The sequence below is a fragment of the Vulpes lagopus genome, chromosome 16, assembly GCF_018345385.1.
Source record: "Vulpes lagopus strain Blue_001 chromosome 16, ASM1834538v1, whole genome shotgun sequence".
Classification (NCBI taxonomy): domain Eukaryota; kingdom Metazoa; phylum Chordata; class Mammalia; order Carnivora; family Canidae; genus Vulpes; species Vulpes lagopus.
The window spans coordinates 54,969,361-54,982,388 of NC_054839.1; positions in this window are offsets into that span (position 1 = coordinate 54,969,361).

Consider the following 13,028-nt stretch of genomic DNA (forward strand, 5'->3'; position numbering starts at 1 on the left):
GAGTCCAGCAAGCAGTGACTTGGAAACAAACAAATAAAAATCAGGGGAAGGAGCAGCCGCTTAAGACACAGCACATTTCTAGGGCTAGAATATATACAGATGTTCAACTTTTTTTTTTTTGAATTGACAAGAAGTCATCCACCTTCAAAGAAATGTTCTCAAGAAAATATCCCAAAGTATACAAGCTTATTTTCTATGATATTAATGCCTGGCACACAGTATGAGAAAATCAAAAGTAGCAAAATCCATTCTTCATAAAGTAGAACATATTTGCTCTAAAGTTTTCAGTGTGATACCAGCTCTATGGGTAGCTGAGTAGGGGAGGAGACAGGAGATGGAGACAGCTAGGGATTCCTGTAAGTCTTGTCTCTAATTTGGCCAGACAGGACTTTATACCTTCTTTGCTCGATCCTGGGACATGTGTCCTCAGCTGTGAAAAGAAGTCTGGTTGTGGAGAGAGAAAGGAATTCTACTCTTAGTTTTTCCATATGACTTTATTCAAATATTGTTTAACTATTTTGGAAACAACTGGAAATGCAGATGCTTTCTCACAGACTGATTGTCACATGTCTTGAGATCGAGGTGAAGAAAGTAGAGATGTTTCTGTCAGTTCTCAGATGAGTACAGTAGGACCACAGACTCCCTACCCTATCTCCCTGTCCTAACAGGGGCCAACTTGAGAGGCGTTGGATTTTGTACATAGCATTAATGAAGGCTGCAGAAGCTTTCCCTCACGTTAAATTCCTTAGTCAAGTTCTGGGCCCCTTTAAACTGTGAACAAGACGACCCTTGTTCTGAAAATCTCTCGCCTCTTGCCAACACACACACATATACAAAAACACGACTGTTGGGCAAATAAATCTTTCCAGAGAAAATAGATTCCTTTCCAATTCAGTCAACTGTACTGAGCTGGAAAGGGAGAAATGTTATTTTTCCAGGATGAAGGGAAAACAAGATCTCTCCTATTTGCCCCGTCTAGCGCATTTCAAAAGAAGGTCAGTTTAATGCCTTCATAGAAAAAAAAATTCTCAATGTTGTTTATCAGAAGACACTTGGTTCCTTTCAGGCTGGGAATCACACATTGGAGCTCTGTGCTTTTTTTTGTTTGAGCAAAGATATACATGGCAGGGCTGATTCCCACTGCTCTGGAGATGTCAAGTGTGAGGAGTGGAAAAGACAGAGGGTGGGGACAGAGTCTGGTGATGTGGGATTCTTTGCCATTGGCCAGCCTCTCTATGGCCAGCCTGTGAACCACCCAAATCACTGAGCATGAAATAATGAGCTTATGAATTGATCTTCATTCATGGCTACACACACATTTTGTGCTGACTTTTATCCATATTCCCCATAATCCCATATTCCCCATAGCCTGTGGACCCAAATCGTCCCCTAGGAGAGTGAGAAAACACAGATTAATGAAGTGCCTAGCTGAGGAGCACGGACAAATTTTAAGTTGGACACACTGCTATGTGTTCCCTACATATTCTTCAGAGCTTCTGGGAATAAGTCAAGGAAGTCCCAACCATGGCTACATTAACTTGAGAATGAAGATTCCAGCTTTCCAGCCACTACACATGAAAATAGGTATAGGGACTCCTGGATGGCTCAGTGGGTTAACCATCTGACTCTTGATCTAAGCTCAGATCTTGATTTCAGGGTGTGAGTTCAAGCCGTGCATTGGGCTCCATGCTGGGTGTGAAACCTGCTTAAAAAAGAGAGAAAATAGGTATAGCATGTAGCATATAGTGGTTGCTTAGTTAAAGTTTAGTGGATCAAGTCAAATGCCTTTTTTTTTTAATGATAAATCTGGGAAACTAAACTTAAAAAGAATGTTCCCACGGCATGGATGAACCTTGAGGACATTATGTTAGGTGAAATAAACCAGTCAGAAGAAGACAAATACTGTTTGATTCCATGTATATGAGATGTCTAGAGCAGCAAACTCCTAGAAACAGAAAGTAGAGTGGTGGTTGTCAGGGGCTAGGGTGTGGAGAGGAAGGGAGTTGTCATTTAATGTGGACAGAGTTTCAGACTTACAAGATGAAAAAGTTCTGTAGATTTGTTTCATAATAATGTGAATATACTTAATGCTACTGAACTGTACACTTCAAAGTGGTTAAGATGGGAAATTTCATGTTATGTGTTTTTACCACAAGTTCAAAAAAATGTTCTCTACATAATTACTTCAAAAACAAGAGAATAAATAGACTTAAAATGGATCTGAGAGAAGTTCCCCAGGCACCCTCCCTCCCAAAACAGGATATTCCGCTAGATATTGCCGAAAAAGATAGTAATTTCACATATTTTCATTTGTTTCGAGTATTGTTAATAACCACAAACTGTGGTTACTGTAAGTTTATATAATATGTATTTCTTTCTTCTCTGTCTCATTCCAAACTAATTCCAAACAGAACAAATGGTCTGCTTGATTGCACTGGAACGTGCGTAAGCCCCAAATGGAAAAAGTTGCCTCCCTCCTTCCCATTTGTTTCATGGCTACTGCGGTTTGGATCTTCCCAGGTCTGGAAGGGAATAAGATCTGTTTTAGAATTCATATTCTGAACCCGGAGGAGAAAACCTGCAGCCCCTCAAAGTGTAGCCAAAATTGCTCCATGGACAGGTTCAGGGAATCCTTCCGAGGCCCCAGTCAGCCTGGCTGAAGGAGGGAGAATTTGCAAAGACCTCTTGCCAGAAGTACTAACTGCCTAATGATTGTTCCAAAGAATCTCCATTTCTAATGACAGAGGTGGGAAAACATGACATGCTGTGTGTTAGACAAATTCTTATCGTCTGAGAACAATACAGAGGAACTTACGGATTTTAAAGAGAACGTCTAAATTATGCAGGATCTAAAATATTGCATCTAGATCTGCTTAATGCAGGAGCCACTAGTCACATGTGATTTTTAAGCACTTGAGATGTGGCTCATTGGAACTGAGGTAGGTTTGATGTATAAAATACAAACCAGACTTTGAAAACAATGCAAAAACAGAAATGTAAAATATCTTATTAATAACTTTCATATTGGTCACATGTTGGAATTATATTTTGTATATATTGCGTTAAAGCGGGTTATTAAAATCAATTCAGCTTGTTTCTGTTTACTTTCTTAATATGGCTACTAAAAATTTTAAATGACATGTGTGGCTTACATTATGTTCCTATTGGACAGTGCTGATATAGACTATTCTGTGACATTTCGAATTAATAAGATAATTAATAAGATAATAAGATAATAATAAGATAATAATTAATAAGAACCATTTATCCAGTTGGAACTTTGTAAAAGCTCTTCTCCCATATTGAAGTGTTTCTAACATTATCTACGCTCCCTTTGTATAACAGAAACCCTTAACTTTGATGTACTCTCTAATCAATTTTATCCTATATGTTTTTTGGAGGGGCACCCGGGTGGCTCAGTTGGTTAAGTGTCTGACTCTTGATCTCAGCTCAGATATTAATCTCAGGTTGTAAATTCAAGCCCCATGTTGGGTTCCCCACTGGGCATGGTGCCTACTTAAAAACAAAAACAGAATAAGAATTGAAGACAACGGTATGATAAAATAATAATAATAGCCTTCATGATGCATGTACTCTGTGTCTGATATTTGATTTATATGAATTTATTTAACCTTAATAACATTACAAAGAGGTAATTTTTATTAGCTCCATTTATTGAAAGGCTACGTATCTTCCCCAGAAGTGCATGACTTGCTAATGGTAGAGCTGGATTTTGAATTCAGGTTTTCTGGCACCAAAACACATGAGCTTTCCAGTCTAAAATTATGTCTCTTAAGCATTCTTTACCCCACTTTTAAAAATATGCCCAAGAGGGGCCCTGGGGTGGTGCAGTCAGTTGAGCATCTGACTCCTGATTTTGGCTCAGGTCCTGAGTCCGGGTCATGAGATTGAGCCCTGTGCCAGGCTCCTTGCTGGGCATAGAGTCTACTTCAGATTCTTTCTCTCTCCATCTACCCCTCCCCCTCCCCCCTCTCTCTATCTCTCTTTCTCTCAGATAAAATAAAATGAATAAAATCTTTAACAAATAAATAAAAATAAAATAAAAAAATATGTCCAAGAACATGGACATTCGGTGACTTGGAAAAAATAGGCATATCTTCCCACTCAGTTCCTAATGATAGCTTCAAAGTTTCGATGACCTTAAAAATCAGCTGTTATCTATTCATTCTTTTATTATTGACAAGGGGTGAATAGAAATATTGGTCCTTACACTACAAAGTATAAAAACTAACAGAATTTAAGTTGGAAAAAATTACAAAATAAGATTCCATCTTTCCTAAACACAGAGGAAAAAGGAATTTATTTGATGGGGGAATGTTAATATTGACTGAATGAACACCTACTAATCCCATCAGGTGTCCCACAAGTTCATAATTCTTAACAGATCCAAATTGGAAAACATCCTTATCCCCAAACCAGCTCTTCATTCCTTCTTCTTTCTCTATATCAGGTACTGTCACCTGAATCTACTCTGTCAAGTAAGCCAGAAACCTTGTTGTTTATTCTCATTTCTTTACCATGCTTCTTTCAGTCTTGCTGACTATAAGACATGGATATTCTTACTTTGCCTGAATAGTATTGACTGTGCTTCCTCATGGCCATGCTGGTCCTTACTTGAGTAATCAGCAGGACATAGGTCCATATCCAGCCCACACAGAGTGTAATTCAGTTTTTGAAATTTTTGCAGTCAAACGGGTACAAAATTATAGCTCATTGTTATGTCAATTTGCTGAGTTTTTCATGTTGTTAGCTTTCTGAGTGTATCGCTTTGTAAATTGCCTGTTGATGTACTTTGCCCATTTTTTTTTATTGAGGTCGTTGTCTTTTTCTTGTTGATTTGTTTGATTTGCTTCCTTATTTGATTTATCTTCTTCTATATTCTAGATAGGAACCATTTATCCAGTTGGAACTTTGTAAAAGCTCTTCTCCCATATTGAAGTGTTTCTAACATTATCTACGCTCCCTTTGTATAACAGAAACCCTTAACTTTGATGTACTCTCTAATCAATTTTATCCTATATGTTTTTTGGAAGTTTTTTCTTAAAAAGTCCTCTACTGCATCAACATCAGACACATTTTTAAATAAATTTATCATGTATCTCAAAGATCGAACTGGAATTTGGTGCAATTACATTATATTTACTAGGTAAATGTGGGGGAGTTGATATCTTTATAATTTTAAGTCTTCTGATTCAAGAACAAGGAATGTGCCTTGTTCACTGAGGTTTTTCTATGTCCTTTATTAGAGTGTTTAAGTTTTCTCAAGGAGGCCTTATGTATTCCCGGTTAATTACCCAACATTTTTCAGTTGTTGCTATGTGAATGGTATCTTGCCTTTTTAAAATAATATTTTCTACTTGTTTGCTGTTGGAAATGCTTTCATAATTTGACCATATACCCATCAAGTTCTTACTGTTTACCTGTTGATGCTGTTGGTTATTCTGAGTAGGTAAGTATATTACCTGCAAAAACTGATAGTTATGTTTCTTTCTTTCCAATTCTTTTCTTTCTTTCTTTTCTTCAGTGTTGGCCAGGGCTTCCAATATTATAGTGTTGGTTGTAATACATTACAATATATTACAATATTTCTCCTGTTCCAATCTTAGCAGGAATGCCCTTAAAGCTTTTCCATTAAGTAAAAATGGTTTTGGAATATAACCATCACCCATTTAAGGGAATTAAAGAAATCCTTTTTTACTCTTAGTTTGCTAAGAGTTTTATCATAAATAAGTAAAGAATTTATCAAATGCTCTTTCTATCATGAGTTTTAAATTTTTAATCTATTAATTTTCTGTATTATGTTGGCAGAATTCCTAATGATCAACCATCAATTAGCCAAGCTGTATTATTTTAAAACAAACTGTTGGGATCAATTAGCTCATATTTGAGAAGATTTTTCATCTACTTGCATAAGAGAATGGGATATAGTTTTCTTTCATTCTTTCTTTTTATGCTGTGTTCATATCATCATACCAATTTTATGAAATGAGCTTGCAGCTTTCGGTTTTATCTCTTCTGGAATAACTTATAATGCAGATAAAAATTTATTTTTCCTCAAGACTTTGATAGAACTCACCTGGAAAACTATTTGGGCATTCCGTTTTTTGAGAGGGGAAGTTATCAGTTGTAATTTAATTTCTTTAAAACTTATTGATCTCTTCCAGTTCCCTATTTCTTATGTCAGTTTCGGCACTGAATATATTTTCCATTTTGTCTAGGTTTTCAAATTTTTAGTTCATAAAACTCTTTGTGTTTTAATTTTTTTGAAAATGTTACCTACGGCTAAAGATTTCAAACAATATAGAAAAGTTGAAAGAAGAAATGGAAAAACCCACTTCAGATCTCACAGAAGTAATTATAATATAAACACCTCAGTGTATATAATTATAACTTTCATAGCATTTTTCTTTATGTGCAGTTATAATGTTATCATTAATAATAATAGCAAACACACATAGTTGATATTATCACAACAGAGGCAGATAGAAGAATCACATACATGTGAAAACAGAAGAATGGATGCCTGAACAGCTAAATGATGAATACATAGATATCCCTGCTTATATTTCTATTACAATTCTGTAAGTAAAAGCTTTTTTTAGATTTATGGATTACAAATACATCCCTCCACAGGATTCTGTTTATCAAGTGCATGAATGGAGAAATGCATGAATGTTCAATGTTATGTGCAAATATTGTTCTAGGAGCCACATACATTTTGTTTATATAATTCTCCCCAGACCCTTGCAAGGAAGATAGTATCATCTCTGTTTTACAGTTGAGGAAACTGGAACTGGAGATAAGCAACTTGACCAGGGTTTAACAAGTGACAAGTGACTATCAAGATTCTGGCATGGGATCTAACTCTGATACTTGCTCTCTTTTCACTGTACCACACTGATAATCAGAATAGCAAAGAATAACAGAAAGACAAAAATGCAAAAGGGCCAAAAGAAATACCAAGATTCTGCAGTTACTTTTCTGAAAAAATGCTTATTAACCTCCTCCTAGACACCAAGCCTTGGGATAGGGACTAGGTTTTGGTGACTCATAAACAGTGTTCCCACCTTTCATCCCTGCTAAGTGAACAGTGAAATTTTTCAATTCTGCTCTGGAGTTGGGGGTGGAATGAAATGGAGACATACAAGAAAAGACATGGTTCCCAAAGGTTTCTTATGTAAAGACAGGGAAAAAAGAAGATAGGCAATTGTGGGAGGGAGGGACAGTGTCCTACATCAATTGAGATGAGCTGAGGAAAGGTCCCTATAGGGGACAGATGCAGGACTGCATCCCAGGCTCCTCCCCCTTCTAAAATGGTACCCATTTAGGTCCACCAATCAGGAAGAAAGCCCTCCTGGGCTGACCAATTAGAAGTTCCTCCTTCTTCCTGCTGCAAGCACTACACAGGATGCAGAGCATCAACCTGGCTGGGTGGCCTTGCCAAGCCAAAATTACACTACCAACCTTCCTCCTGGGGAGAAGCTTCCAGTAAAGCCATCCTCATCATTGCTCATTTTATATAAGGTCACTTTAAGAAGCCGTTAAAACAGATCACAGTTGGCTTTATGATATCTATCATTTAAGATGAACAAATATGTCAATAGAAAGTATTATAACCCAATTGGAGGATGGATGGGCAGGATAGCTAATTTTTTGGTGATTTGTATATTACCAAAAATCCCAATTAAGAATTCCAGATTTCTTAACACTATTTTAAAATATTGCCAATTCTCTAAAAAAAAAAAAAAAAGTATGTGCTCTGACAGAAGTTGTATTAAAAAAATTAGTCTCTGTTCATGTCTTTAAGTCTGAATTTTTGTTGAAGCTTAAAACATACACACATAAAAGTACACAAATTGTAAGTGTACAGGTAAGTAAATTTTCACAAAATGAGTATATCTTAGTAGGCAGCACCAAAGTCAAGAAACAGAATTGGTGCTAGCTTCCCAGAAACCCCTTCATGTTTTCTAAGAAGTCATGACTTGCCATCCACAGACAACCGCTGCTCTGACTTCTAATGTCCCAGGCTTGCTTAGTCACCAACCCACATTTATAAACTCTATAAATGGAACCATTCAAGGTATACTCTTTGCTGTTTGGCTTCTTTTCCTCATTCGTATATTTGTGAGATTGATATATGTTGTTGCCAATAGCAATAGTTGATTCATTCTCCCAGCTGTATAGTATGCCCTTGCAGGCATGTACCAAAAATTATTTAATTCGTCCTACTATTGATGGGTGTTTGGGTCATTTCCAGTTTGGAGCTAATGTGAATGGTTGCCAGCTGTTTTTAATGTTTCATGGTTGTTAACACACTCCTGCCAAAAGTCACACCACATGTGAATGTGAAATTCAGAGGCTGATAAATTGGCTATGGTTATCGGAAGCAAAACCAACTGTGAAAGAGCTTTTTTCTTGCTTGGAAAATTTAAAGATATGGTTACTGTATAAGGCAGTTGTATGCACTTCACTGCATAATGCTAATAGTCACAAGTCAGTGAGAAGCATATAAAGTTGGTGAACTTACGAGTAAAGAATATGGCTCTATGTGGTCCCAGCAAGAATAGCTGGCTAGATTTACCCTCTGCCTTTAGCAAAGCTTGGTAAGTTTTTCATGCTATGATAATGTGACACTCCTAGGATTTAACATAACACCGTGATGATTGACTTAAAACTCTGTGAGGTAGGTGGCAAGTGGCACTGCTCCCATTTCCCAGAAAAGGAAGTTTAGGCAAATCACTCTATCTCCCCCTCACACCATTCACGACAGCAAGTCGGTATTGGCATCAGACTGTGAGCTGAGAGCTGTCTCCATCAGTCCTCCACATAGTCAGCCTGGCAGGATGCCTCTCCTGGTGCCTGCAAGGCCGTGGGAGGAGCCACAGCCTTGAGGTAGGAGGAATTCTATTAATACTTTAGATTTTTATAGTACTCTGCCTCTAGAGGACTTTGAGCATCCTTTCAAAATTGCTGGCCAAAGTTTGTGACTCATATGCCAGCATTGCAGAAATGTTTTGGAGATGGCTTTCGTATGGCTCTTGCAACAACTTCCAGGCTCCTTATAAGGGCTGATATCTCATCCCTGATTATTATGTCCAGAGTTCAAAGAACTGATGAACCGGTCAAGGGGTAATCCCTTTACTCCCCTAAACATCACTCATAGCATTCTCACTCTTAGGCTTCCTGGGTGTCTTCACCTTTCTCTTTGTGCCATGGATTCCTTTGCCTGTCTCATGATACTTGTGGTCTCTCCCAGAATACTGTTTTAAAATGTATAAAATAGAATGCTCGGGACTACAAAGGATATCAAGCATATCAAAATGCAGTTATCTAAGTAATAAAAAAGCAAAACAAACCAAATTTGTGATATAGAAATATATGTGCTTTCTTATTGAACATAACAAGATCTAGAGGTGGGAAAACAATTAACATCATCTCAAAGTAAATAATGGGTATTTGCAATATTTGCTGAAATCTGCAATCATAGTATAATATTAAAATATTGTAATTTCTTTTTAAAAATATTTTCATTTGGTGGAAGGGGAGGAGGGCGGGTGTTGGAGGGGAATGGGTGACGGGCACTGAGGTGGACACTTGATGGTATGAGCACTGGGTGTTTTTCTGTATGTTGGTAAATTGAACACCAATAAAAATTAATTAAAAAAAATAAAAATAAAAATATTTTCATTTTTGTTGGTGACAAAGTCATAGATACTAATACTTCTGTGGTTTGTTGTCTATATTATAGTTGAAAGAAATTTTGAATTTCTATTAAAGCTTCTCATCTAAATTCATAGTCTCTCCCCTCCCCTCCGAATGCCACCCGCCCCCCTTGAATTCTATTCCCACTTGAATGCCCCAGAAATGGCCCCTATGCTGGACACACATATACACATGTCTACACAGAATTAGCTGTCTGGGACCCACCAGCTCCTTTCCAGAATGCTGGACTCTGACCCAGTCCTAAGTGAGGTGGTGACTATGATTGTCAGACTTGGCTACTATGGCCAAACAAGAACTGACCTTGAATTTAGTTGCTGCCTTCTCTTGTCAGTTCCCAGCATGGCTTTCTGCAACAGGCTGAAAAACAGGCCTTCTTTTAAATGATGTTCTTACTCTTTGGAAACTATCAGGAAAGTTGAGATGATATCCAGGAATTGTTGTTAATTTTAAGTTGATGCTAATTGAGCTGATGAAAGCACTGTGGTTAAGAAAGAAAACATTCATATGTTTTAGAGATGCATACTGAAATACATACCAAAAAGTAACATATCTGGGATTTGTGATCAAAATTTTTAAATTACTCAAAAAATTTTTTAAATTACTCTTGGTACAAGGGGGAATGAAGAAACAAGAGTGGTTAAACTTGAAAGTTTGGGGCTCTGGGTGATGGTGGTATGCGGGTTAAACTATTTTCTCTACTTGAGTGTATGTTTAAGATTTATTATTATTAAAATCCTTAAAAATAGTTTCTGAACCAGGAAATTACATAAAGAATGCTTTTTTATAAAGTGCTGGTTGGTTTCTTTATAATACTTAATTTTTATTTCTATGCATGATACAACTCCATTGTACTGTGTCTCTTATATATGCAAGTTGTAAAGGTTGGTTTCACTCATCTCTTTTGCCAGTTGTTGGGCATGATCTTGCTCTCCAAGAGTTTATATTCAATGTTGGGAAGAGATCATGCATATACGTGAAACCATAGTTGGGAAGCAACATAAGACAGATTATGATATAAATGTGAAAACGTGTAATAAAGATGGAAAATGTGAGAGGAGTTCGGGAAAAGGGAGAAATCTGTGAGGGCTGGTGGCTTCAAGTGGGAAGTAGCTGCCTCTCAGTCTCAGAAATTTGGGTTCATTGCCTCTTGCTGGTTTAGGCTTCTTTCTGCCTGCCTGCCTTCTTCCTTTCTTCCTTTCTTCCTCCCTCCCTTTTTTTTTCTTTCTTTTAAGGTTTTACTTATTTATTTGAGAGAGAGTGAGAGAGAGATCACAGAGCAAGAGATAGAAACAGACTCCCCTCTGAGCAGAGAGCCCAATGCGGGGCTGGATGCCAGGGCCCTGAGATGGTGACTTGAGCCAAAGGCAAGATGCTTAACTGACTGGGTCTCTCAGGTGCCCCAAGCTTCGTTTTTGCATTCATCTCCCCAACAGTGGAGTTCCCTCTGAATTCCTAAAGCTCCTAAGCAACAACATTTTTGCTTCCCATATCTCCCTGTCCCCTTTCTTTCAGATGCTGTGTTTGACAATTCTGAGTCTCCATGATGTGTGCCCTCCTGCTCAGGACTACTGCTTCATCTTTCTATCCCAGATGGTGAACTACAACCCACATACTAAGTACTACAATGAACATTCTTACCCACTCAACCCAGAGTGGTCCCTGGCCTCATGTGGTGGTGGTAATAGTCACCAGGCAGGTAGCCAGGGGACTTCTGTGTCTGACCCCAACCACTGCCTCAGAGGAGAGCCCCTTCTTGCCAAGTTCTGGGGATGGGGATTCTAACCAGCAAGAAAGTTTCACAAAGATCTGCCTTGAGAGCACAATGAGAGCAAAGCGGGGGGGGGGGGGGGGGGGGGGGGGGGGGGGTGGGGGAATGCTTCAACAGGACAGTAGAGTCTGGTTGGCAGAGCTGCTGAGGCCAAAACCATAGCCCTAAGAATGGGCCAGAAATGATCTCTCAGAGAAGGAGGGAAAAAAAATTACTAGAAGGCTTGATTGAAGAAGACCTAAGTCTTGGACGATACAAATTTTAAAAAATTAAATTAAAATTTAAAAGTTGTTTTTTCACATTGCTCAGATCATTTAAACCAAAGCAAGTGTTCATCTTCATTAATCTTTCTTTTTCAATCTTCATTAATTCTCATTCTGTATTATCTGAGGCATTGTGGCCGGATTACTTGACCAGGCTGAGTTGGCAAGGAGAGAAGGGGTATGCCCACATATGTGTGCTGCTGTTGACACAGAAGCTGAAGACTGCCATGATTGAAGTAGCCTTTTGATCCTTTCAGGGCTTCTTTCATGGATTAAAATCACAATTTTGAAGTAAAAGAGAAAACATGAAACCTATGGTACTTGCAGGAGGTAGGATTCAAAGAATCTGTCCAGGACATATGTCCAGATGGACAGATGTACAAAACTTCAACCCAATTGGGCCATCACTCTCTGGAACCTGTCTTCTGGGTCTCCATATTGCTCCACACACCTTCTTGGGTAAAGGGACTCCATAAGACTCAGATCTGTAAGACTTAATTTTATTCCCCCCTCTCACCTTTAAGGGGGTAAAAAACAAATGCTCTAACAACAATGATGTGACTGCTGCTGTTCTGTGTCTAGGGGAGAAGCTTCTCAAAGGAAAAGTCATCAATGTGACCTTGATTTATGAAAGTGTCTTAGAAGGTAACCCTGATGGGAAGGTGGGAGGGGGAAGCTAGTTCTTACCAGGAAAGGGGTTATACTGTCAGGAGACAGATCCTTGGGTTACATATGAAACAAAATCACATTTCCCTGCTTTCACTGAGAGCCCCCTACATGCAGGTGCACACATATATAAACACAATCATTCCTACTTCTTGGCTTCCCTAAAGTTCTATTTATCTACCATTATAGCAATTATCACATTATACTATATTGCTTTTGATATACTTGTATGTTTTTATAATTAAACTTGTGTGAACTTTCTCTTTGTATCTTTTATTTGTACAAGACTGGCAAGTGTTAAGAATTGTTTGTTGAATGAATATTTGAATAAATGGCTGCTATACATATTTGTTAACAGGATGGAACTCTAAGTCATTCAGTAGAATCAAGTCTCATGTATTGTCAAGGACCTGATGCCAAATTTCTTCCTACTTCTCTGCTTGTCCCTGAATCATCTAGATGAATCCTGGACTTCAGGAAGCATTAGTTCTGAGATGACCCACACTGGAATCCACAACACTCCTCTATGTGCTGTAGCTTCTGGCAGAGGAGGATGTGTGGACAGGCTGGTGTGGGTGTGTCACCCT